Consider the following 20602-nt stretch of genomic DNA (forward strand, 5'->3'; position numbering starts at 1 on the left):
CACTTTATTTTGGAAACGGATTTCTTGGCCAAATGCCTTCACTTTGTGTTTTAATGACCATCCTCTTTATATCATCACTGACACTGAGAAATGAGGGTCCCCTGCCATTTCCTCCTACGGCTTTTACCTACTTTGTGGTATAATATCACTATCCACAAGTGTTTTGGTGTTCGCTATGAGTGAAAGGAATATATGGCATGGTAGAACGTTTCATCAAAATGTCCTGGTCGTTGGTAGGTCCCTGTAGCGCAGGGGATAGCGCGCTGGACTTCTAATCCAGAGGCCGTGGGTTCGAATCCCACCTGGGATGCAGCAACGTTTATAGCACTTTATTTTCCAAACGGATTTCTTGACCAAATGCCTTCACTTTGTGTTTTAATGACCATCCTCTTTATATCATCACTGACACTGAGAAATGAGGGTCCCCTGCCATTTCCTCCTACGGCCTTTACCTACTTTGTGGTATAATATCACTATCCACAAGTGTTTTGGTGTTCGCTATGAGTGAAAGGAATATATGGCATGGTAGAACGTTTCATCAAAATGTCCTGGTCGTTGGTAGGTCCCTGTAGCGCAGGGGATAGCGCGCTGGACTTCTAATCCAGAGGCCGTGGGTTCGAATCCCACCAGGGATGCAGCAACGTTTTTAGCACTTTATTTTGGAAACGGATTTTTTGACCAAATGCCTTCACTTTGTGTTTTAATGACCATCCTCTTTATATCATCACTGACACTGACAAATGAGGGTCCCCTGCCATTTCCTCCTACGGCTTTTACCTACTTTGTGGTATAATATCACTATCCACAAGTGTTTTGGTGTTCGCTATGAGTGAAAGGAATATATGGTATGGCAAAACGTTTCATCAAAATGTCCTGGTCGTTGGTAGGTCCCTGTAGCGCAGGGGATAGGGCGCTGGACTTCTGATCCAGATGCCGTGGGTTCGAATCCCACCAGGGATGCAGCAACGTTTTTAGCACTTTATTTTGGAAACGGATTTCTTGACCAAATGCCTTCACTTTGTGTTTTAATGACCATCCTCTTTATATCATCACTGACACTGAGAAATGAGGGTCCCCTGCCATTTGCTCCTACGACCTTTACCTACTTTGTGGTATAATATCACTATCCACAAGTGTTTTGGTGTTCGCTATGAGTGAAAGGAATATATGGCATGGTAGAACGTTTCATCAAAATGTCCTGGTCGTTGGTAGGTCCCTGTAGCGCAGGGGATAGCGCGCTGGACTTCTAATCCAGAGGCCGTGGGTTCGAATCCCACCAGGGATGCAGCAACGTTTTTAGCACTTTATTTTGGAAACGGATTTCTTGACCAAATGCCTTCACTTTGTGTTTTAATGACCATCCTCTTTATATCATCACTGACACTGAGAAATGAGGGTCCCCTGCCATTTCCTCCTACGGCTTTTACCTACTTTGTGGTATAATATCACTATCCACAAGTGTTTTGGTGTTCGCTATGAGTGAAAGGAATATATGGCATGGTAGAACGTTTCATCAAAATGTCCTGGTCGTTGGTAGGTCCCTGTAGCGCAGGGGATAGCGCGCTGGACTTCTAATCCAGAGGCCGTGGGTTCGAATCCCACCAGGGATGCAGCAACGTTTTTAGCACTTTATTTTGGAAACGGATTTTTTGACCAAATGCCTTCACTTTGTGTTTTAATGACCATCCTCTTCATATCATCACTTAAACTGACAAATGAGGGTCCCCTGCCATTTCCTCCTACGGCCGTTACCTACTTTGTGGTATAATATCACTATCCACAAGTGTTTTGGTGTTCGCTATGAGTGAAAGGAATATATGGCATGGTAGAACGTTTCATCAAAATGTCCTGGTCGTTGGTAGGTCCCTGTAGCGCAGGGGATAGCGCGCTGGACTTCTAATCCAGAGGCCGTGGGTTCGAATCCCACCACGGATGCAGCAACGTTTTTAGCACTTTATTTTGGAAACGGATTTTTTGACCAAATGCCTTCACTTTGTGTTTTAATGACCATCCTCTTTATATCATCACTGACACTGACAAATGAGGGTCCCCTGCCATTTCCTCCTACGGCCTTTTACATACATTGTGGTATAATATCACTATCCACAAGTGTTTTGGTGTTCGCTATGAGTGAAAGGAATATATGGCATGGTAGAACGTTTCATCAAAATGTCCTGGTCGTTGGTAGGTCCCTGTAGCGCAGGGGATAGCGCGCTGGACTTCTAATCCAGAGGCCGTGGGTTCGAATCCCACCAGGGATGCAGCAACGTTTTTAGCACTTTATTTTGGAAACGGATTTCTTGACCAAATGCCTTCACTTTGTGTTTTAATGACCATCCTCTTTATATCATCACTGACACTGACAAATGATGGTCCCCTGCCATTTCCTCCTAAGGCCTTTACCTACTTTGTGGTATAATATCACTATCCACAAGTGATTTGGTGTTCGCTATGAGTGAAAGGAATATATGGCATGGTAGAACGTTTCATCAAAATGTCCTGGTCGTTGGTAGGTCCCTGTAGCGCAGGGGATAGCTCGCTGGACTTCTAATCCAGAGGCCGTGGGTTCGAATCCCACCAGAGATGCAGCAACGTTTTTAGCACTTTATTTTGGAAACGGATTTCTTGACCAAATGCCTTCACTTTGTGTTTTAATGACCATCCTCTTTATATCATCACTGACACTGAGAAATGAGGGTCCCCTGCCATTTCCTCCTACGGCCTTTACCTACTTTGTGGTATAATATCACTATCCACAAGTGTTTTGGTGTTCGCTATGAGTGAAAGGAATATATGGCATGGTAGAACGTTTCATCAAAATGTCCTGGTCGTTGGTAGGTCCCTGTAGCGCAGGGGATAGCGCGCTGGACTTCTAATCCAGAGGCCGTGGGTTCGAATCCCACCAGGGATGCAGCAACGATTTTAGCACTTTATTTTGGAAACGGATTTCTTGATCAAATGCCTTCACTTTGTGTTTTTTTGACCATCCTCTTTATATCATCACTGACACTGAGAAATGAGGGTCCCCTGCCATTTCCTCCTACGGCCTTTACCTACTTTGTGGTATAATATCACTATCCACAAGTGTTTTGGTGTTCGCTATGAGTGAAAGGAATATATGGCATGGTAGAACGTTTCATCAAAATGTCCTGGTCGTTGGTAGGTCCCTGTAGCGCAGGGGATAGCTCGCTGGACTTCTAATCCAGAGGCCGTGGGTTCGAATCCCACCAGAGATGCAGCAACGTTTTTAGGACTTTATTTTGGAAACGGATTTCTTGACCAAATGCCTTCACTTTGTGTTTTAATGACCATCCTCTTTATATCATCACTGACACTGAGAAATGAGGGTTCCCTGCCATTTCCTCCTACGGCCTTTACCTACTTACTGCTGTAACATCAGTATCCACAAGTGTTTTGGTGTTCGCTATGAGTGAAAGGAATATATGGCATGGTAGAACGTTTCATCAAAATGTCCTAGTCGTTGGTAGGTCCCTGTAGCGCAGGGGATAGCGCGCTGGACTTCTAGTCCAGAGGCCGTGGGTTCGAATCCCACCAGGGATGCAGCAACGTTTTTAGCACTTTATTTTGGAAACGGATTTCTTGACCAAATGCCTTCACTTTGTGTTTTAATGACCATCCTCTTTATATCATCACTGACACTGAGAAATGAGGGTCCCCTGCCATTTCCTCCTACGGCCTTTACCTACTTTGTGGTATAATATCACTATCCACAAGTGTTTTGGTGTTCGCTATGAGTGAAAGGAATATATGGCATTGTAGAACGTTTCATCAAAATGTCCTGGTCGTTGGTAGGTCCCTGTAGCGCAGGGGATAGCGCGCTGGACTTCTAATCCAGAGGCCGTGGGTTCGAATCCCACCAGGGATGCAGCAACGTTTTTAGCACTTTATTTTGGAAACGGATTTCTTGACCAAATGCCTTCACTTTGTGTTTTAATGACCATCCTCTTTATATCATCACTGACACTGAGAAATGAGGGTCCCCTGCCATTTCCTCCTACGGCCTTTACCTACTTTGTGGTATAATATCACTATCCACAAGTGTTTTGGTGTTCGCTATGAGTGAAAGGAATATATGGCATGGTAGAACGTTTCATCAAAATGTCCTGGTCGTTGGTAGGTCCCTGTAGCGCAGGGGATAGCGCGCTGGACTTCTAATCCAGAGGCCGTGGGTTCGAATCCCACCAGGGATGCAGCAACGTTTTTAGCACTTTATTTTGGAAACGGATTTTTTGATCAAATGCCTTCACTTTGTGTTTTAATGACCATCCTCTTTATATCATCACTGACACTGAGAAATGAGGGTCCCCTGCCATTTCCTCCTACGGCCTTTACCTACTTTGTGGTATAATATCACTATCCACAAGTGTTTTGGTGTTCGCTATGAGTGAAAGGAATATATGGCATTGTAGAACGTTTCATCAAAATGTCCTGGTCGTTGGTAGGTCCCTGTAGCGCAGGGGATAGCTCGCTGGACTTCTAATCCAGAGGCCGTGGGTTCGAATCCTACCAGGGATGCAGCAACGTTTATAGCACTTTATTTTGGAAACGGATTTCCAAATGCCTTCACTTTGTGTTTTAATGACCATCCTCTTTATATCATCACTGACACTGAGAAATGAGGGTCCCTGCCATTTCCTCCTACGGCCTTTACCTACTTACTGCTGTAACATCACTATCCACAAGTGTTTTGGTGTTCGCTATGAGTGAAAGGAATATATCGCATTGTAGAACGTTTCATCAAAATGTCCTGGTCGTTGGTAGGTCCCTGTAGCGCAGGGGATAGCGCGCTGGACTTCTAATCCAGAGGCCGTGGGTTCGAATCCCACCAGGGATGCAGCAACGTTTTTAGCACTTTATTTTGGAAACGGATTTCTTGACCAAATGCCTTCACTTTGTGTTTTAATGACCATCCTCTTTATATCATGACTGACACTGGGAAATGAGGGTCCCCTGCCATTTCCTCCTACGGCCTTTACCTACTTTGTGGTATAATATCACTATCCACAAGTGTTTTGGTGTTCGCTATGAGTGAAAGGAATATATGGCATGGTAGAACGTTTCATCAAAATGTCCTGGTCGTTGGTAGGTCCCTGTAGCGCAGGGGATAGCGCGCTGGACTTCTAATCCAGAGGCCGTGGGTTCGAATCCCACCAGGGATGCAGCAACGTTTTTAGGACTTTATTTTGGAAACGGATTTCTTGACCAAATGCCTTCACTTTGTGTTTTAATGACCATCCTCTTTATATCATCACTGACACTGACAAATGAGGGTCCCCTGCCATTTCCTCCTACGGCCTTTACCTACTTTGTGGTATAATATCACTATCCACAAGTGATTTGGTGTTCGCTATGAGTGAAAGGAATATATGGCATGGTAGAACGTTTCATCAAAATGTCCTGGTCGTTGGTAGGTCCCTGTAGCGCAGGGGATAGCTCGCTGGACTTCTAATCCAGAGGCCGTGGGTTCGAATACCACCAGGGATGCAACAACGTTTTTACCACTTTATTTTGGAAACGGATTTCTTGACCAAATGCCTTCACTTTCTGTTTTAATGACCATCCTCTTTATATCATCACTGACACTGAGAAATGAGGGTCCCCTGCCATTTCCTCCTACGGCCTTTACCTACTTTGTGGTATAATATCACTATCCACAAGTGTTTTGGTGTTCGCTATGAGTGAAAGGAATATATGGCATGGTAGAACGTTTCATCAAAATGTCCTGGTCGTTGGTAGGTCCCTGTAGCGCAGGGGATAGCGCGCTGGACTTCTAGTCCAGAGGCCGTGGGTTCGAATCCCACCAGGGATGCAGCAACGTTTTTAGCACTTTATTTTGGAAACGGATTTCTTGACCAAATGCCTTCACTTTGTGTTTTAATGACCATCCTCTTTATATCATCACTGACACTGACAAATGAGGGTCCCCTGCCATTTCCTCCTACGGCCTTTACCTACTTTGTGGTATAATATCACTATCCACAAGTGTTTTGGTGTTCGCTATGAGTGAAAGGAATATATGGCATGGTAGAACGTTTCATCAAAATGTCCTGGTCGTTGGTAGGTCCCTGTAGCGCAGGGGATAGCGCGCTGGACTTCTAGTCCAGAGGCCGTGGGTTCGAATCCCACCAGGGATGCAGCAACGTTTTTAGCACTTTATTTTGGAAACGGATTTCTTGACCAAATGCCTTCACTTTGTGTTTTAATGACCATCCTCTTTATATCATCACTGACACTGACAAATGAGGGTCCCCTGCCATTTCCTCCTACGGCCTTTACCTACTTTGTGGTATAATATCACTATCCACAAGTGTTTTGGTGTTCGCTATGAGTGAAAGGAATATATGGCATTGTAGAACGTTTCATCAAAATGTCCTGTTCGTTGGTAGGTCCCTGTAGCGCAGGGGATAGCGCGCTGGACTTCTAATCCAGAGGCCGTGGGTTCGAATCCCACCAGGGATGCAGCAACGTTTTTAGCACTTTATTTTGGAAACGGATTTCTTGACCAAATGCCTTCACTTTGTGTTTTAATGACCATCCTCTTTATATCATCACTGACACTGAGAAATGAGGGTCCCCTGCCATTTCCTCCTACGGCCTTTACCTACTTTGTGGTATAATATCACTATCCACAAGTGTTTTGGTGTTCGCTATGAGTGAAAGGAATATATGGCATGGTAGAACGTTTCATCAAAATGTCCTGGTCGTTGGTAGGTCCCTGTAGCGCAGGGGATAGCGCGCTGGACTTCTAATCCAGAGGCCGTGGGTTCGAATCCCACCAGGGATGCAGCAACGTTTTTAGCACTTTATTTTGGAAACGGATTTCTTGACCAAATGCCTTCACTTTGTGTTTTAATGACCATCCTCTTTATATCATCACTGACACTGACAAATGAGGGTCCCCTGCCATTTCCTCCTACGGCTTCTACCTACTTTGTGGTATAATATCACTATCCACAAGTGTTTTGGTGTTCGCTATGAGTGAAAGGAATATATGGCATGGTAGAACGTTTCATCAAAATGTCCTGGTCGTTGGTAGGTCCCTGTAGCGCAGGGGATAACTCGCTGGACTTCTAATCCAGAGGCCGTGGGTTCGTATCCCACCAGGGATGCAGCAACGTTTTAAGCACTTTATTTTGGAAACGGATTTCTTGACCAAATGCCTTCACTTTGTGTTTTAATGACCATCCTCTTTATATCATCACTGACACTGAGAAATGAGGGTTCCCTGCCATTTCCTCCTACGGCCTCTACCTACTTACTGCTGTAACATCAGTATCCACAAGTGTTTTGGTGTTCGCTATGAGTGAAAGGAATATATGGCATGGTAGAACGTTTCATCAAAATGTCCTAGTCGTTGGTAGGTCCCTGTAGCGCAGGGGATAGCGCGCTGGACTTCTAGTCCAGAGGCCGTGGGTTCGAATCCCACCAGGGATGCAGCAACGTTTTTAGCACTTTATTTTGGAAACGGATTTCTTGACCAAATGCCTTCACTTTGTGTTTTAATGACCATCCTCTTTATATCATCACTGACACTGAGAAATGAGGGTCCCCTGCCATTTCCTCCTACGGCCTTTACCTACTTTGTGGTATAATATCACTATCCACAAGTGTTTTGGTGTTCGCTATGAGTGAAAGGAATATATGGCATTGTAGAACGTTTCATCAAAATGTCCTGGTCGTTGGTAGGTCCCTGTAGCGCAGGGGATAGCGCGCTGGACTTCTAATCCAGAGGCCGTGGGTTCGAATCCCACCAGGGATGCAGCAACGTTTTTAGCACTTTATTTTGGAAACGGATTTCTTGACCAAATGCCTTCACTTTGTGTTTTAATGACCATCCTCTTTATATCATCACTGACACTGAGAAATGAGGGTCCCCTGCCATTTCCTCCTACGGCCTTTACCTACTTTGTGGTATAATATCACTATCCACAAGTGTTTTGGTGTTCGCTATGAGTGAAAGGAATATATGGCATGGTAGAACGTTTCATCAAAATGTCCTGGTCGTTGGTAGGTCCCTGTAGCGCAGGGGATAGCGCGCTGGACTTCTAGTCCAGAGGCCGTGGGTTCGAATCCCACCAGGGATGCAGCAACGTTTTTAGCACTTTATTTTGGAAACGGATTTCTTGACCAAATGCCTTCACTTTGTGTTTTAATGACCATCCTCTTTATATCATCACTGACACTGAGAAATGAGGGTCCCCTGCCATTTCCTCCTACGGCCTTTACCTACTTTGTGGTATAATATCACTATCCACAAGTGTTTTGGTGTTCGCTATGAGTGAAAGGAATATATGGCATTGTAGAACGTTTCATCAAAATGTCCTGTTCGTTGGTAGGTCCCTGTAGCGCAGGGGATAGCGCGCTGGACTTCTAGTCCAGAGGCCGTGGGTTCGAATCCCACCAGGGATGCAGCAACGTTTTTAGCACTTTATTTTGGAAACGGATTTCTTGACCAAATGCCTTCACTTTGTGTTTTAATGACCATCCTCTTTATATCATCACTGACACTGAGAAATGAGGGTCCCCTGCCATTTCCTCCTACGGCCTTTACCTACTTTGTGGTATAATATCACTATCCACAAGTGTTTTGGTGTTCGCTATGAGTGAAAGGAATATATGGCATGGTAGAACGTTTCATCAAAATGTCCTGGTCGTTGGTAGGTCCCTGTAGCGCAGGGGATAGCGCGCTGGACTTCTAATCCAGAGGCCGTGGGTTCGAATCCCACCAGGGATGCAGCAACGTTTTTAGCACTTTATTTTGGAAACGGATTTTTTTACCAAATGCCTTCACTTTGCGTTTTAATGACCATCCTCTTTATATCATCACTGACACTGACAAATGAGGGTCCCCTGCCATTTCCTCCTACGGCTTCTACCTACTTTGTGGTATAACATCACTATCCACAAGTGTTTTGGTGTTCGCTATGAGTGAAAGGAATATATGGCATGGTAGAACGTTTCATCAAAATGTCCTGGTCGTTGGTAGGTCCCTGTAGCGCAGGGGATAGCTCGCTGGACTTCTAATCCAGAGGCCGTGGATTCGTATCCCACCAGGGATGCAGCAACGTTTTAAGCACTTTATTTTGGAAACGGATTTCTTGACCAAATGCCTTCACTTTGTGTTTTAATGACCATCCTCTTTATATCATCACTGACACTGAGAAATGAGGGTCCCCTGCCATTTCCTCCTACGGCCTTTACCTACTTTGTGGTATAATATCACTATCCACAAGTGTTTTGGTGTTCGCTATGAGTGAAAGGAATATATGGCATTGTAGAACGTTTCATCAAAACAGATTTTTTGACCAAATGCCTTCACTTTGTGTTTTAATGACCATTCTCTTCATATCATCACTTAAACTGACAAATGAGGGTCCCCTGCCATTTCGTTATGAGTGAAAGGAATATATGACATAGTAGAACGTTTCATCAAAATGTCCTGGTCGTTGGTAGGTCCCTGTAGCGCAGGGGATAGCGCGCTGGACTTCTAATCCAGATGCCGTGGGTTCGAATCCCACCAGGGATGCAGCAACGTTTTTAGCACTTTATTTTAGAAACGGATTTTTTTACCAAATGCCTTCACTTTGTGTTTTAATGACCATCCTCTTTATATCATCACTGACACTGAGAAATGAGGGTCCCCTGCCATTTCCTCCTACGGCCTTTACCTACTTTGTGGTATAATATCACTATCCACAAGTGTTTTGGTGTTCGCTATGAGTGAAAGGAATATATGGCATGGTAGAACGTTTCATCAAAATGTCCTGTTCGTTGGTAGGTCCCTGTAGCGCATGGGATAGCGCGCTGGACTTCTAATCCAGAGGCCGTGGGTTCGAATCCCACCAGGGATGCAGCAACGTTTTTAGCACTTTATTTTGGAAACGGATTTCTTGACCAAATGCCTTCACTTTGTGTTTTAATGACCATCCTCTTTATATCATCACTGACACTGAGAAATGAGGGTCCCCTGCCATTTCCTCCTACGGCTTTTACCTACTTTGTGGTATAATATCACTATCCACAAGTGTTTTGGTGTTCGCTATGAGTGAAAGGAATATATGGCATGGTAGAACGTTTCATCAAAATGTCCTGGTCGTTGGTAGGTCCCTGTAGCGCAGGGGATAGCGCGCTGGACTTCTGATCCAGATGCCGTGGGTTCGAATCCCACCAGGGATGCAGCAACGTTTTTAGCACTTTATTTTGGAAACGGATTTCTTGACCAAATGCCTTCACTTTGTGTTTTAATGACCATCCTCTTTATATCATCACTGACACTGAGAAATGAGGGTCCCCTGCCATTTCCTCCTACGGCTTTTACCTACTTTGTGGTATAATATCACTATCCACAAGTGTTTTGGTGTTCGCTATGAGTGAAAGGAATATATGGCATTGTAGAACGTTTCATCAAAATGTCCTGGTCGTTGGTAGGTCCCTGTAGCGCAGGGGATAGCGCGCTGGACTTCTAATCCAGAGGCCGTGGGTTCGAATCCCACCAGGGATGCAGCAACGTTTTTAGCACTTTATTTTGGAAACAGATTTTTTGACCAAATGCCTTCACTTTGTGTTTTAATGACCATCCTCTTCATATCATCACTGACACTGACAAATGAGGGTCCCCTGCCATTTCCTCCTACGGCCTTTACCTACATTGTGGTATAATATCACTATCCACAAGTGTTTTGGTATTCGCTATGAGTGAAAGGAATATATGGCATGGTAGAAAGTTTCATCAAAATGTCCTGGTCGTTGGTAGGTCCCTGTAGCGCAGGGGATAGCGCGCTGGACTTCTAATCCAGAGGCCGTGGGTTCGAATCCCACCAGGGATGCAGCAACGTTTTTAGCACTTTATTTTGGAAACGGATTTTTTGACCAAATGCCTTCACTTTGTGTTTTAATGACCATCCTCTTCATATCATCACTTAAACTGACAAATGAGGGTCCCCTGCCATTTCCTCCTACGGCCGTTACCTACTTTGTGGTATAATATCACTATCCACAAGTGTTTTGGTGTTCGCTATGAGTGAAAGGAATATATGGCATGGTAGAACGTTTCATCAAAATGTCCTGGTCGTTGGTAGGTCCCTGTAGCGCAGGGGATAGCGCGCTGGACTTCTAATCCAGAGGCCGTGGGTTCGAATCCCACCAGGGATGCAGCAACGTTTTTAGCACTTTATTTTGGAAACGGATTTTTTGACCAAATGCCTTCACTTTGTGTTTTAATGACCATCCTCTTCATATCATCACTTAGACTGACAAATGATGGTCCCCTGCCATTTCCTCCTACGGCCTTTTACCTATTTTGTGGTATAATATCACTATCCACAAGTGTTTTGGTGTTCGCTATGAGTGAAAGGAATATTTGACATGGTAGAACGTTTCATCAAAATGTCCTGGTCGTTGGTAGGTCCCTGTAGCGCAGGGGATAGCGCGCTGGACTTCTAATCCAGAGGCCGTGGGTTCGTATCCCACCAGGGATGCAGCAACGTTTTTAGCACTTTATTTTGGAAACGGATTTTTTGACCAAATGTCTTCACTTTGTGTTTTAATGACCATCCTCTTCACATCATCACTTAAACTGACAAATGAGGGTCCCCTGCCATTTCCTCCTACGGCCTTTACCTACTTTGTGGTATAATATCACTATCCAGAAGTGTTTTGGTGTTCGCTATGAGTGAAAGGAATATATGGCATGGTAGAACGTTTCATCAAAATGTCCTGGTCGTTGGTAGGTCCCTGTAGCGCAGGGGATAGCGCGCTGGACTTCTAATCCAGAGGCCGTGGGTTCGAATCCCACCACGGATGCAGCAACGTTTTTAGCACTTTATTTTGGAAACGGATTTTTTGACCAAATGCCTTCACTTTGTGTTTCAATGACCATCCTCTTTATATCATCACTGACACTGACAAATGAGGGTCCCCTGCCATTTCCTCCTACGGCCTTTTACATACATTGTGGTATAATATCACTATCCACAAGTGTTTTGGTGTTCGCTATGAGTGAAAGGAATATATGGCATGGTAGAACGTTTCATCAAAATGTCCTGGTCGTTGGTAGGTCCCTGTAGCGCAGGGGATAGCGCGCTGGACTTCTAATCCAGAGGCCGTGGGTTCGAATCCCACCAGGGATGCAGCAACGTTTTTAGCACTTTATTTTGGAAACGGATTTTTTGACCAAATGCCTTCACTTTGTGTTTTAATGACCATCCTCTTCACATCATCACTTAAACTGACAAATGAGGGTCCCCTGCCATTTCCTCCTACGGCCTTTACCTACTTTGTGGTATAATATCACTATCCACAAGTGTTTTGGTGTTCGCTATGAGTGAAAGGAATATATGGCATGGTAGAACGTTTCATCAAAATGTCCTGTTCGTTGGTAGGTCCCTGTAGCGCAGGGGATAGCGCGCTGGACTTCTAATCCAGAGGCCGTGGGTTCGAATCCCACCAGGGATGCAGCAACGTTTTTAGCACTTTATTTTGGAAACAGATTTCTTGACCAAATGCCTTCACTTTGTGTTTTAATGACCATCCTCTTTTTATGATCACTGACACTGACAAATGAGGGTCCCCTGCCATTTCCTCCTACGGCCTTTTACCTACTTTGTGGTATAATATCACTATCCACAAGTGTTTTGGTGTTCGCTATGAGTGAAAGGAATATATGGCATTTTAGAACGTTTCATCAAAATGTCCTGGTCGTTGGTAGGTCCCTGTAGCGCAGGGGATAGCGCGCTGGACTTCTAATCCAGAGGCCGTGGGTTCGAATCCCACCAGGGATGCAGCAACGTTTTTAGCACTTTATTTTGGAAACGGATTTTTTGACCAAATGCCTTCACTTTGTGTTTTAATGACCATCCTCTTCATATCATCACTTAAACTGACAAATGAGGGTCCCCTGCCATTTCCTCCTACGGCCTTTACCTACTTTGTGGTATAATATCACTATCCACAAGTGTTTTGGTGTTCGCTATGAGTGAAAGGAATATATGGCATGGTAGAACGTTTCATCAAAATGTCCTGGTCGTTGGTAGGTCCCTGTAGCGCAGGGGATAGCGCGCTGGACTTCTAATCCAGAGACCGTGGGTTCGAATCCCACCAGGGATGCAGCAACTTTTTTAGCACTTTATTTTGGAAACGGATTTTTTGACCAAATGCCTTCACTTTGTGTTTTAATGACCATCCTCTTCATATCATCACTTAAACTGACAAATGAGAGTCCCCTGCCATTTCCTCCTACGGCTTTTTACCTATTATGTGGTATAATATCACTATCCACAAGTGTTTTGGTGTTCGCTATGAGTGAAAGGAATATATGACATGGTAGAACGTTTCATCAAAATGTCCTGGTCGTTGGTAGGTCCCTGTAGCGCAGGGGATAGCGCGCTGGACTTCTAATCCAGAGGCCGTGGGTTCGAGTCCCACCAGGGATGCAGCAACGTTTCTAGCACTTTATTTTGGAAACGGATTTTTTGACCAAATGGCTTCACTTTGTGTTTTAATGACCATCCTCTTCATATCATCACTTAAACTGACAAATGAGGGTCCCCTGCCATTTCCTCCTACGGCCTTTACCTACTTTGTGGTATAATGTCACTATCCACAAGTGTTTTGGTGTTCGCTATGAGTGAAAGGAATATATGTCATGGTAGAACGTTTAATCAAAATGTCCTGGTCGTTGGTAGGTCCCTGTAGCGCAGGGGATAGCGCGCTGGACTTCTAATCCAGAGGCCGTGGGTTCGAATCCCACCAGGGATGCAGCAACGTTTTTAGCACTTTATTTTGGAAACGGATTTTTTTACCAAATGCCTTCACTTTGCGTTTTAATGACCATCCTCTTTATATCATCACAGACACTGACAAATGAGGGTCCCCTGCCATTTCCTCCTACGGCTTTTACATACATTGTGGTATAATATCACTATCCACAAGTGTTTTGGTGTTCGCTATGAGTGAAAGGAATATATGGCATGGTAGAACTTTTCATCAAAATGTCCTGGTCGTTGGTAGGTCCCTGTAGCGCAGGGGATAGCGCGCTGGACTTCTAATCCAGAGGCCGTGGGTTCGAATCCCACCAGGGATGCAGCAACATTTTTAGCACTTTATTTTGGAAACAGATTTTTTGACCAAATGCCTTCACTTTGTGTTTTAATGACCATCCTCTTCATATCATCACTGACACTGACAAATGAGGGTCCCCTGCCATTTCCTCCTACGGCCTTTACCTACATTGTCGTATAATATCACTATCCACAAGTGTTTTGGTGTTCGCTATGAGTGAAAGGAATATATGACATGGTAGAAAGTTTCATCAAAATGTCCTGGTCGTTGGTAGGTCCCTGTAGCGCAGGGGATAGCGCGCTGGACTTCTAATCCAGAGGCCGTGGGTTCGAATCCCACCAGGGATGCAGCAACGTTTTTAGCACTTTATTTTGGAAACGGATTTTTTGACCAAATGCCTTCACTTTGTGTTTTAATGACCATCCTCTTCATATCATCACTGACACTGACAAATGAGGGTCCCCTGCCATTTCCTCCTACGGCCTTTACCTACTTTGTGGTATAATATCACTATCCACAAGTGTTTTGGTGTTCGCTATGAGTGAAAGGAATATATGACATGGTAGAACGTTTCATCAAAATGTCCTGGTCGTTGGTAGGTTCCTGTAGCGCAGGGGATAGCGCGCTGGACTTCTAATCCAGACACAGTGGGTTCGAATCCCACCAGGGATGCACCAACGTTTTTAGCACTTTATTTTGGAAACGGATTTTTTGACCAAATGCCTTCACTTTGTGTTTTAATGACTATCCTCTTCATATCATCACTTAAGCTGACAAATGAGGGTCCCCTGCCATTTCCTCCTACGGCCTTTTACCTACTTTGTGGTATAATATCACTATCCAGAAGTGTTTTGGTGTTCGCTATGAGTGAAAGGAATATATGGCATGGTAGAACGTTTCATCAAAATGTCCTGGTCGTTGGTAGGTCCCTGTAGCGCAGTGCATAGGGCGCTGGACTTCTAATCCAGAGGCCGTGGGTTCGAGTCCCACCACGGATGCAGCAACGTTTTTAGCACTTTATTTTGGAAACGGATGTTTTGACCAAATGCCTTCACTTTGCGTTTTAATGACCATCCTCTTTATATCATCACTTCAACTGAGAAATGAGGGTCCCCTGCCATTTCCTCCTACGGCTTTTACCTACTTTGTGGTATAATATCACTATCCACAAGTGTTTTGGTGTTCGCTATGAGTGAAAGGAATATATGTCATGGTAGAACGTTTCATCAAAATGTCCTAGTCGTTGTTAGGTCCCTGTAGCGCAGGGGATAGCGCGCTGGACTTCTAATCCAGAGGCCATGGGTTCGAATCCCACCAGGGATGCAGCAACGTTTTTAGCACTTTATTTTGGAAACAGATTTTTTGACCAAATGCCTTCACTTTGTGTTTTAATGACCATCCTCTTCATATCATCACTTAAACTGACAAATGTGGGTCCCCTGCCATTTCCTCCTACGGCCTTTTACCTACTTTGTGGTATAATATCACTATCCACAAGTGTTTTGGTGTTCGCTATGAGTGAAAGGAATATATGGCATTTTAGAACGTTTCATCAAAATGTCCTGGTCGTTGGTAGGTCCCTGTAGCGCAGGGGATAGCGCGCTGGACTTCTAATCCAGAGGCCGTGGGTTCGAATCCCACCAGGGATGCAGCAACGTTTTTAGCACTTTATTTTGGAAACGGATTTTTTGACCAAATGCCTTCACTTTGTGTTTTAATGACCATCCTCTTCATATCATCACTTAAACTGACAAATGAGAGTCCCCTGCCATTTCCTCCTACGGCTTTTTACCTATTATGTGGTATAATATCACTATCCACAAGTGTTTTGGTGTTCGCTATGAGTGAAAGGAATATATGACATGGTAGAACGTTTCATCAAAATGTCCTGGTCGTTGGTAGGTCCCTGTAGCGCAGGGGATAGCGCGCTGGACTTCTAATCCAGAGGCCGTGGGTTCGAGTCCCACCAGGGATGCAGCAACGTTTCTAGCACTTTATTTTGGAAACGGATTTTTTGACCAAATGCCTTCACTTTGTGTTTTAATGACCATCCTCTTCATATCATCACTTAAACTGACAAATGAGGGTCCCCTGCCATTTCCTCCTACGGCCTTTACCTACTTTGTGGTATAATGTCACTATCCACAAGTGTTTTGGTGTTCGCTATGAGTGAAAGGAATATATGTCATGGTAGAACGTTTAATCAAAATGTCCTGGTCGTTGGTAGGTCCCTGTAGCGCAGGGGATAGCGCGCTGGACTTCTAATCCAGAGGCCGTGGGTTCGAATCCCACCAGGGATGCAGCAACGTTTTTAGCACTTTATTTTGGAAACGGATTTTTTTACCAAATGCCTTCACTTTGCGTTTTAATGACCATCCTCTTTATATCATCACAGACACTGACAAATGAGGGTCCCCTGCCATTTCCTCCTACGGCTTTTACATACATTGTGGTATAATATCACTATCCACAAGTGTTTTGGTGTTCGCTATGAGTGAAAGGAATATATGACATGGTAGAACGTTTCATCAAAATGTCCTGGTCGTTGGTAGGTTCCTGTAGCGCAGGGGATAGCGCGCTGGACTTCTAATCCAGACACAGTGGGTTCGAATCCCACCAGGGATGCAGCAACGTTTTTAGCACTTTATTTTGGAAACGGATTTTTTGACCAAATGCCTTCACTTTGTGTTTTAATGACTATCCTCTTCATATCATCACTTAAGCTGACAAATGAGGGTCCCCTGCCATTTCCTCCTACGGCCTTTTACCTACTTTGTGGTATAATATCACTATCCAGAAGTGTTTTGGTGTTCGCTATGAGTGAAAGGAATATATGGCATGGTAGAACGTTTCATCAAAATGTCCTGGTCGTTGGTAGGTCCCTGTAGCGCAGTGCATAGGGCGCTGGACTTCTAATCCAGAGGCCGTGGGTTCGAGTCCCACCACGGATGCACCAACGTTTTTAGCACTTTATTTTGGAAACGGATGTTTTGACCAAATGCCTTCACTTTGCGTTTTAATGACCATCCTCTTTATATCATCACTTCAACTGAGAAATGAGGGTCCCCTGCCATTTCCTCCTACGGCTTTTACCTACTTTGTGGTATAATATCACTATCCACAAGTGTTTTGGTGTTCGCTATGAGTGAAAGGAATATATGTCATGGTAGAACGTTTCATCAAAATGTCCTAGTCCTTGTTAGGTCCCTGTAGCGCAGGGGATAGCGCGCTGGACTTCTAATCCAGAGGCCATGGGTTCGAATCCCACCAGGGATGCAGCAACGTTTTTAGCACTTTATTTTGGAAACAGATTTTTTGACCAAATGCCTTCACTTTGTGTTTTAATGACCATCCTCTTCATATCATCACTTAAACTGACAAATGTGGGTCCCCTGCCATTTCCTCCTACGGCCTTTTACCTACTTTGTGGTATAATATCACTATCCACAAGTGTTTTGGTGTTCGCTATGAGTGAAAGGAATATATGGCATTTTAGAACGTTTCATCAAAATGTCCTGGTCGTTGGTAGGTCCCTGTAGCGCAGGGGATAGCGCGCTGGACTTCTAATCCAGAGGCCGTGGGTTCGAATCCCACCAGGGATGCAGCAACGTTTTTAGCACTTTATTTTGGAAACGGATTTTTTGACCAAATGCCTTCACTTTGTGTTTTAATGACCATCCTCTTCATATCATCACTTAAACTGACAAATGAGAGTCCCCTGCCATTTCCTCCTACGGCTTTTTACCTATTATGTGGTATAATATCACTATCCACAAGTGTTTTGGTGTTCGCTATGAGTGAAAGGAATATATGACATGGTAGAACGTTTCATCAAAATGTCCTGGTCGTTGGTAGGTCCCTGTAGCGCAGGGGATAGCGCGCTGGACTTCTAATCCAGAGGCCGTGGGTTCGAGTCCCACCAGGGATGCAGCAACGTTTCTAGCACTTTATTTTGGAAACGGATTTTTTGACCAAATGCCTTCACTTTGTGTTTTAATGACCATCCTCTTCATATCATCACTTAAACTGACAAATGAGGGTCCCCTGCCATTTCCTCCTACGGCCTTTACCTACTTTGTGGTATAATGTCACTATCCACAAGTGTTTTGGTGTTCGCTATGAGTGAAAGGAATATATGTCATGGTAGAACGTTTAATCAAAATGTCCTGGTCGTTGGTAGGTCCCTGTAGCGCAGGGGATAGCGCGCTGGACTTCTAATCCAGAGGCCGTGGGTTCGAATCCCACCAGGGATGCAGCAACGTTTTTAGCACTTTATTTTGGAAACGGATTTTTTTACCAAATGCCTTCACTTTGCGTTTTAATGACCATCCTCTTTATATCATCACAGACACTGACAAATGAGGGTCCCCTGCCATTTCCTCCTACGGCTTTTACATACATTGTGGTATAATATCACTATCCACAAGTGTTTTGGTGTTCGCTATGAGTGAAAGGAATATATGGCATGGTAGAACGTTTCATCAAAATGTCCTGGTCGTTGGTAGGTCCCTGTAGCGCAGGGGATAGCGCGCTGGACTTCTAATCCAGAGGCCGTGGGTTCGAATCCCACCAGGGATGCAGCAACATTTTTAGCACTTTATTTTGGAAACAGATTTTTTGACCAAATGCCTTCACTTTGTGTTTTAATGACCATCCTCTTCATATCATCACTGACACTGACAAATGAGGGTCCCCTGCCATTTCCTCCTACGGCCTTTACCTACATTGTCGTATAATATCACTATCCACAAGTGTTTTGGTGTTCGCTATGAGTGAAAGGAATATATGACATGGTAGAAAGTTTCATCAAAATGTCCTGGTCGTTGGTAGGTCCCTGTAGCGCAGGGGATAGCGCGCTGGACTTCTAATCCAGAGGCCGTGGGTTCGAATCCCACCAGGGATGCAGCAACGTTTTTAGCACTTTATTTTGGAAACGGATTTTTTGACCAAATGCCTTCACTTTGTGTTTTAATGACCATCCTCTTCATATCATCACTGACACTGACAAATGAGGGTCCCCTGCCATTTCCTCCTACGGCCTTTACCTACTTTGTGGTATAATATCACTATCCACAAGTGTTTTGGTGTTCGCTATGAGTGAAAGGAATATATGACATGGTAGAACGTTTCATCAAAATGTCCTGGTCGTTGGTAGGTTCCTGTAGCGCAGGGGATAGCGCGCTGGACTTCTAATCCAGACACAGTGGGTTCGAATCCCACCAGGGATGCAGCAACGTTTTTAGCACTTTATTTTGGAAACGGATTTTTTGACCAAATGCCTTCACTTTGTGTTTTAATGACTATCCTCTTCATATCATCACTTAAGCTGACAAATGAGGGTCCCCTGCCATTTCCTCCTACGGCCTTTTACCTACTTTGTGGTATAATATCACTATCCACAAGTGTTTTGGTGTTCGCTATGAGTGAAAGGAATATATGGCATGGTAGAACGTTTCATCAAAATGTCCTGGTCGTTGGTAGGTCCCTGTAGCGCAGTGCATAGGGCGCTGGACTTCTAATCCAGAGGCCGTGGGTTCGAGTCCCACCACGGATGCAGCAACGTTTTTAGCACTTTATTTTGGAAACGGATGTTTTGACCAAATGCCTTCACTTTGCGTTTTAATGACCATCCTCTTTATATCATCACTTCAACTGAGAAATGAGGGTCCCCTGCCATTTCCTCCTACGGCTTTTACCTACTTTGTGGTATAATATCACTATCCACAAGTGTTTTGGTGTTCGCTATGAGTGAAAGGAATATATGTCATGGTAGAACGTTTCATCAAAATGTCCTAGTCGTTGTTAGGTCCCTGTAGCGCAGGGGATAGCGCGCTGGACTTCTAATCCAGAGGCCATGGGTTCGAATCCCACCAGGGATGCAGCAACGTTTTTAGCACTTTATTTTGGAAACAGATTTTTTGACCAAATGCCTTCACTTTGTGTTTTAATGACCATCCTCTTCATATCATCACTTAAACTGACAAATGTGGGTCCCCTGCCATTTCCTCCTACGGCCTTTTACCTACTTTGTGGTATAATATCACTATCCACAAGTGTTTTGGTGTTCGCTATGAGTGAAAGGAATATATGACATGGTAGAACGTTTCATCAAAATGTCCTGGTCGTTGGTAGGTTCCTGTAGCGCAGGGGATAGCGCGCTGGACTTCTAATCCAGACACAGTGGGTTCGAATCCCACCAGGGATGCAGCAACGTTTTTAGCACTTTATTTTGGAAACGGATTTTTTGACCAAATGCCTTCACTTTGTGTTTTAATGACTATCCTCTTCATATCATCACTTAAGCTGACAAATGAGGGTCCCCTGCCATTTCCTCCTACGGCCTTTTACCTACTTTGTGGTATAATATCACTATCCACAAGTGTTTTGGTGTTCGCTATGAGTGAAAGGAATATATGGCATGGTAGAACGTTTCATCAAAATGTCCTGGTCGTTGGTAGGTCCCTGTAGCGCAGGGCATAGCGCGCTGGACTTCTAATCCAGAGGCCGTGGGTTCGAGTCCCAC

The 20602-nt window shown here is 44.4% G+C and overlaps 28 non-coding genes across 28 annotated transcripts; all 28 read left to right on the top strand.

Moving 5' to 3' along the window:
* The first annotated feature begins 562 nt into the window (after positions 1-562).
* On the top strand, positions 563-635 carry Trnar-ucu (transfer RNA arginine (anticodon UCU)). Its single transcript has one exon. It is a non-coding gene; the product is annotated as a tRNA-Arg (tRNA).
* A 577-nt stretch (positions 636-1212) lies between these two features.
* On the top strand, positions 1213-1285 carry Trnar-ucu (transfer RNA arginine (anticodon UCU)). Its single transcript has one exon. It is a non-coding gene; the product is annotated as a tRNA-Arg (tRNA).
* Positions 1286-1537: 252 nt separating this feature from the next.
* Positions 1538-1610, top strand: Trnar-ucu (transfer RNA arginine (anticodon UCU)). The gene has a single exon. It is a non-coding gene; the product is annotated as a tRNA-Arg (tRNA).
* A 578-nt stretch (positions 1611-2188) lies between these two features.
* Trnar-ucu (transfer RNA arginine (anticodon UCU)) lies at positions 2189-2261 on the top strand. Its single transcript has one exon. It is a non-coding gene; the product is annotated as a tRNA-Arg (tRNA).
* Positions 2262-2838: 577 nt separating this feature from the next.
* Positions 2839-2911, top strand: Trnar-ucu (transfer RNA arginine (anticodon UCU)). The gene has a single exon. It is a non-coding gene; the product is annotated as a tRNA-Arg (tRNA).
* A 902-nt stretch (positions 2912-3813) lies between these two features.
* Positions 3814-3886, top strand: Trnar-ucu (transfer RNA arginine (anticodon UCU)). The gene has a single exon. It is a non-coding gene; the product is annotated as a tRNA-Arg (tRNA).
* Positions 3887-4138: 252 nt separating this feature from the next.
* Trnar-ucu (transfer RNA arginine (anticodon UCU)) lies at positions 4139-4211 on the top strand. The gene has a single exon. It is a non-coding gene; the product is annotated as a tRNA-Arg (tRNA).
* A 571-nt stretch (positions 4212-4782) lies between these two features.
* Positions 4783-4855, top strand: Trnar-ucu (transfer RNA arginine (anticodon UCU)). The gene has a single exon. It is a non-coding gene; the product is annotated as a tRNA-Arg (tRNA).
* Positions 4856-5107: 252 nt separating this feature from the next.
* On the top strand, positions 5108-5180 carry Trnar-ucu (transfer RNA arginine (anticodon UCU)). The gene has a single exon. It is a non-coding gene; the product is annotated as a tRNA-Arg (tRNA).
* A 1227-nt stretch (positions 5181-6407) lies between these two features.
* On the top strand, positions 6408-6480 carry Trnar-ucu (transfer RNA arginine (anticodon UCU)). The gene has a single exon. It is a non-coding gene; the product is annotated as a tRNA-Arg (tRNA).
* A 252-nt stretch (positions 6481-6732) lies between these two features.
* Trnar-ucu (transfer RNA arginine (anticodon UCU)) lies at positions 6733-6805 on the top strand. Its single transcript has one exon. It is a non-coding gene; the product is annotated as a tRNA-Arg (tRNA).
* Positions 6806-7707: 902 nt separating this feature from the next.
* On the top strand, positions 7708-7780 carry Trnar-ucu (transfer RNA arginine (anticodon UCU)). Its single transcript has one exon. It is a non-coding gene; the product is annotated as a tRNA-Arg (tRNA).
* Positions 7781-8682: 902 nt separating this feature from the next.
* Trnar-ucu (transfer RNA arginine (anticodon UCU)) lies at positions 8683-8755 on the top strand. The gene has a single exon. It is a non-coding gene; the product is annotated as a tRNA-Arg (tRNA).
* Positions 8756-10449: 1694 nt separating this feature from the next.
* Positions 10450-10522, top strand: Trnar-ucu (transfer RNA arginine (anticodon UCU)). The gene has a single exon. It is a non-coding gene; the product is annotated as a tRNA-Arg (tRNA).
* A 252-nt stretch (positions 10523-10774) lies between these two features.
* Positions 10775-10847, top strand: Trnar-ucu (transfer RNA arginine (anticodon UCU)). Its single transcript has one exon. It is a non-coding gene; the product is annotated as a tRNA-Arg (tRNA).
* Positions 10848-11099: 252 nt separating this feature from the next.
* Trnar-ucu (transfer RNA arginine (anticodon UCU)) lies at positions 11100-11172 on the top strand. Its single transcript has one exon. It is a non-coding gene; the product is annotated as a tRNA-Arg (tRNA).
* A 904-nt stretch (positions 11173-12076) lies between these two features.
* Positions 12077-12149, top strand: Trnar-ucu (transfer RNA arginine (anticodon UCU)). The gene has a single exon. It is a non-coding gene; the product is annotated as a tRNA-Arg (tRNA).
* A 252-nt stretch (positions 12150-12401) lies between these two features.
* Trnar-ucu (transfer RNA arginine (anticodon UCU)) lies at positions 12402-12474 on the top strand. The gene has a single exon. It is a non-coding gene; the product is annotated as a tRNA-Arg (tRNA).
* A 253-nt stretch (positions 12475-12727) lies between these two features.
* Positions 12728-12800, top strand: Trnar-ucu (transfer RNA arginine (anticodon UCU)). Its single transcript has one exon. It is a non-coding gene; the product is annotated as a tRNA-Arg (tRNA).
* A 903-nt stretch (positions 12801-13703) lies between these two features.
* On the top strand, positions 13704-13776 carry Trnar-ucu (transfer RNA arginine (anticodon UCU)). The gene has a single exon. It is a non-coding gene; the product is annotated as a tRNA-Arg (tRNA).
* Positions 13777-14028: 252 nt separating this feature from the next.
* Trnar-ucu (transfer RNA arginine (anticodon UCU)) lies at positions 14029-14101 on the top strand. The gene has a single exon. It is a non-coding gene; the product is annotated as a tRNA-Arg (tRNA).
* A 252-nt stretch (positions 14102-14353) lies between these two features.
* Positions 14354-14426, top strand: Trnar-ucu (transfer RNA arginine (anticodon UCU)). The gene has a single exon. It is a non-coding gene; the product is annotated as a tRNA-Arg (tRNA).
* Positions 14427-15655: 1229 nt separating this feature from the next.
* Positions 15656-15728, top strand: Trnar-ucu (transfer RNA arginine (anticodon UCU)). Its single transcript has one exon. It is a non-coding gene; the product is annotated as a tRNA-Arg (tRNA).
* Positions 15729-16306: 578 nt separating this feature from the next.
* Positions 16307-16379, top strand: Trnar-ucu (transfer RNA arginine (anticodon UCU)). The gene has a single exon. It is a non-coding gene; the product is annotated as a tRNA-Arg (tRNA).
* Positions 16380-17608: 1229 nt separating this feature from the next.
* Trnar-ucu (transfer RNA arginine (anticodon UCU)) lies at positions 17609-17681 on the top strand. The gene has a single exon. It is a non-coding gene; the product is annotated as a tRNA-Arg (tRNA).
* A 578-nt stretch (positions 17682-18259) lies between these two features.
* On the top strand, positions 18260-18332 carry Trnar-ucu (transfer RNA arginine (anticodon UCU)). The gene has a single exon. It is a non-coding gene; the product is annotated as a tRNA-Arg (tRNA).
* Positions 18333-18584: 252 nt separating this feature from the next.
* Trnar-ucu (transfer RNA arginine (anticodon UCU)) lies at positions 18585-18657 on the top strand. The gene has a single exon. It is a non-coding gene; the product is annotated as a tRNA-Arg (tRNA).
* Positions 18658-18909: 252 nt separating this feature from the next.
* Trnar-ucu (transfer RNA arginine (anticodon UCU)) lies at positions 18910-18982 on the top strand. Its single transcript has one exon. It is a non-coding gene; the product is annotated as a tRNA-Arg (tRNA).
* The last annotated feature ends 1620 nt before the right edge of the window (positions 18983-20602 follow it).

The sequence above is a fragment of the Haliotis asinina genome, chromosome 16 (genome assembly GCF_037392515.1).
Source record: "Haliotis asinina isolate JCU_RB_2024 chromosome 16, JCU_Hal_asi_v2, whole genome shotgun sequence".
Taxonomy (NCBI): domain Eukaryota; kingdom Metazoa; phylum Mollusca; class Gastropoda; order Lepetellida; family Haliotidae; genus Haliotis; species Haliotis asinina.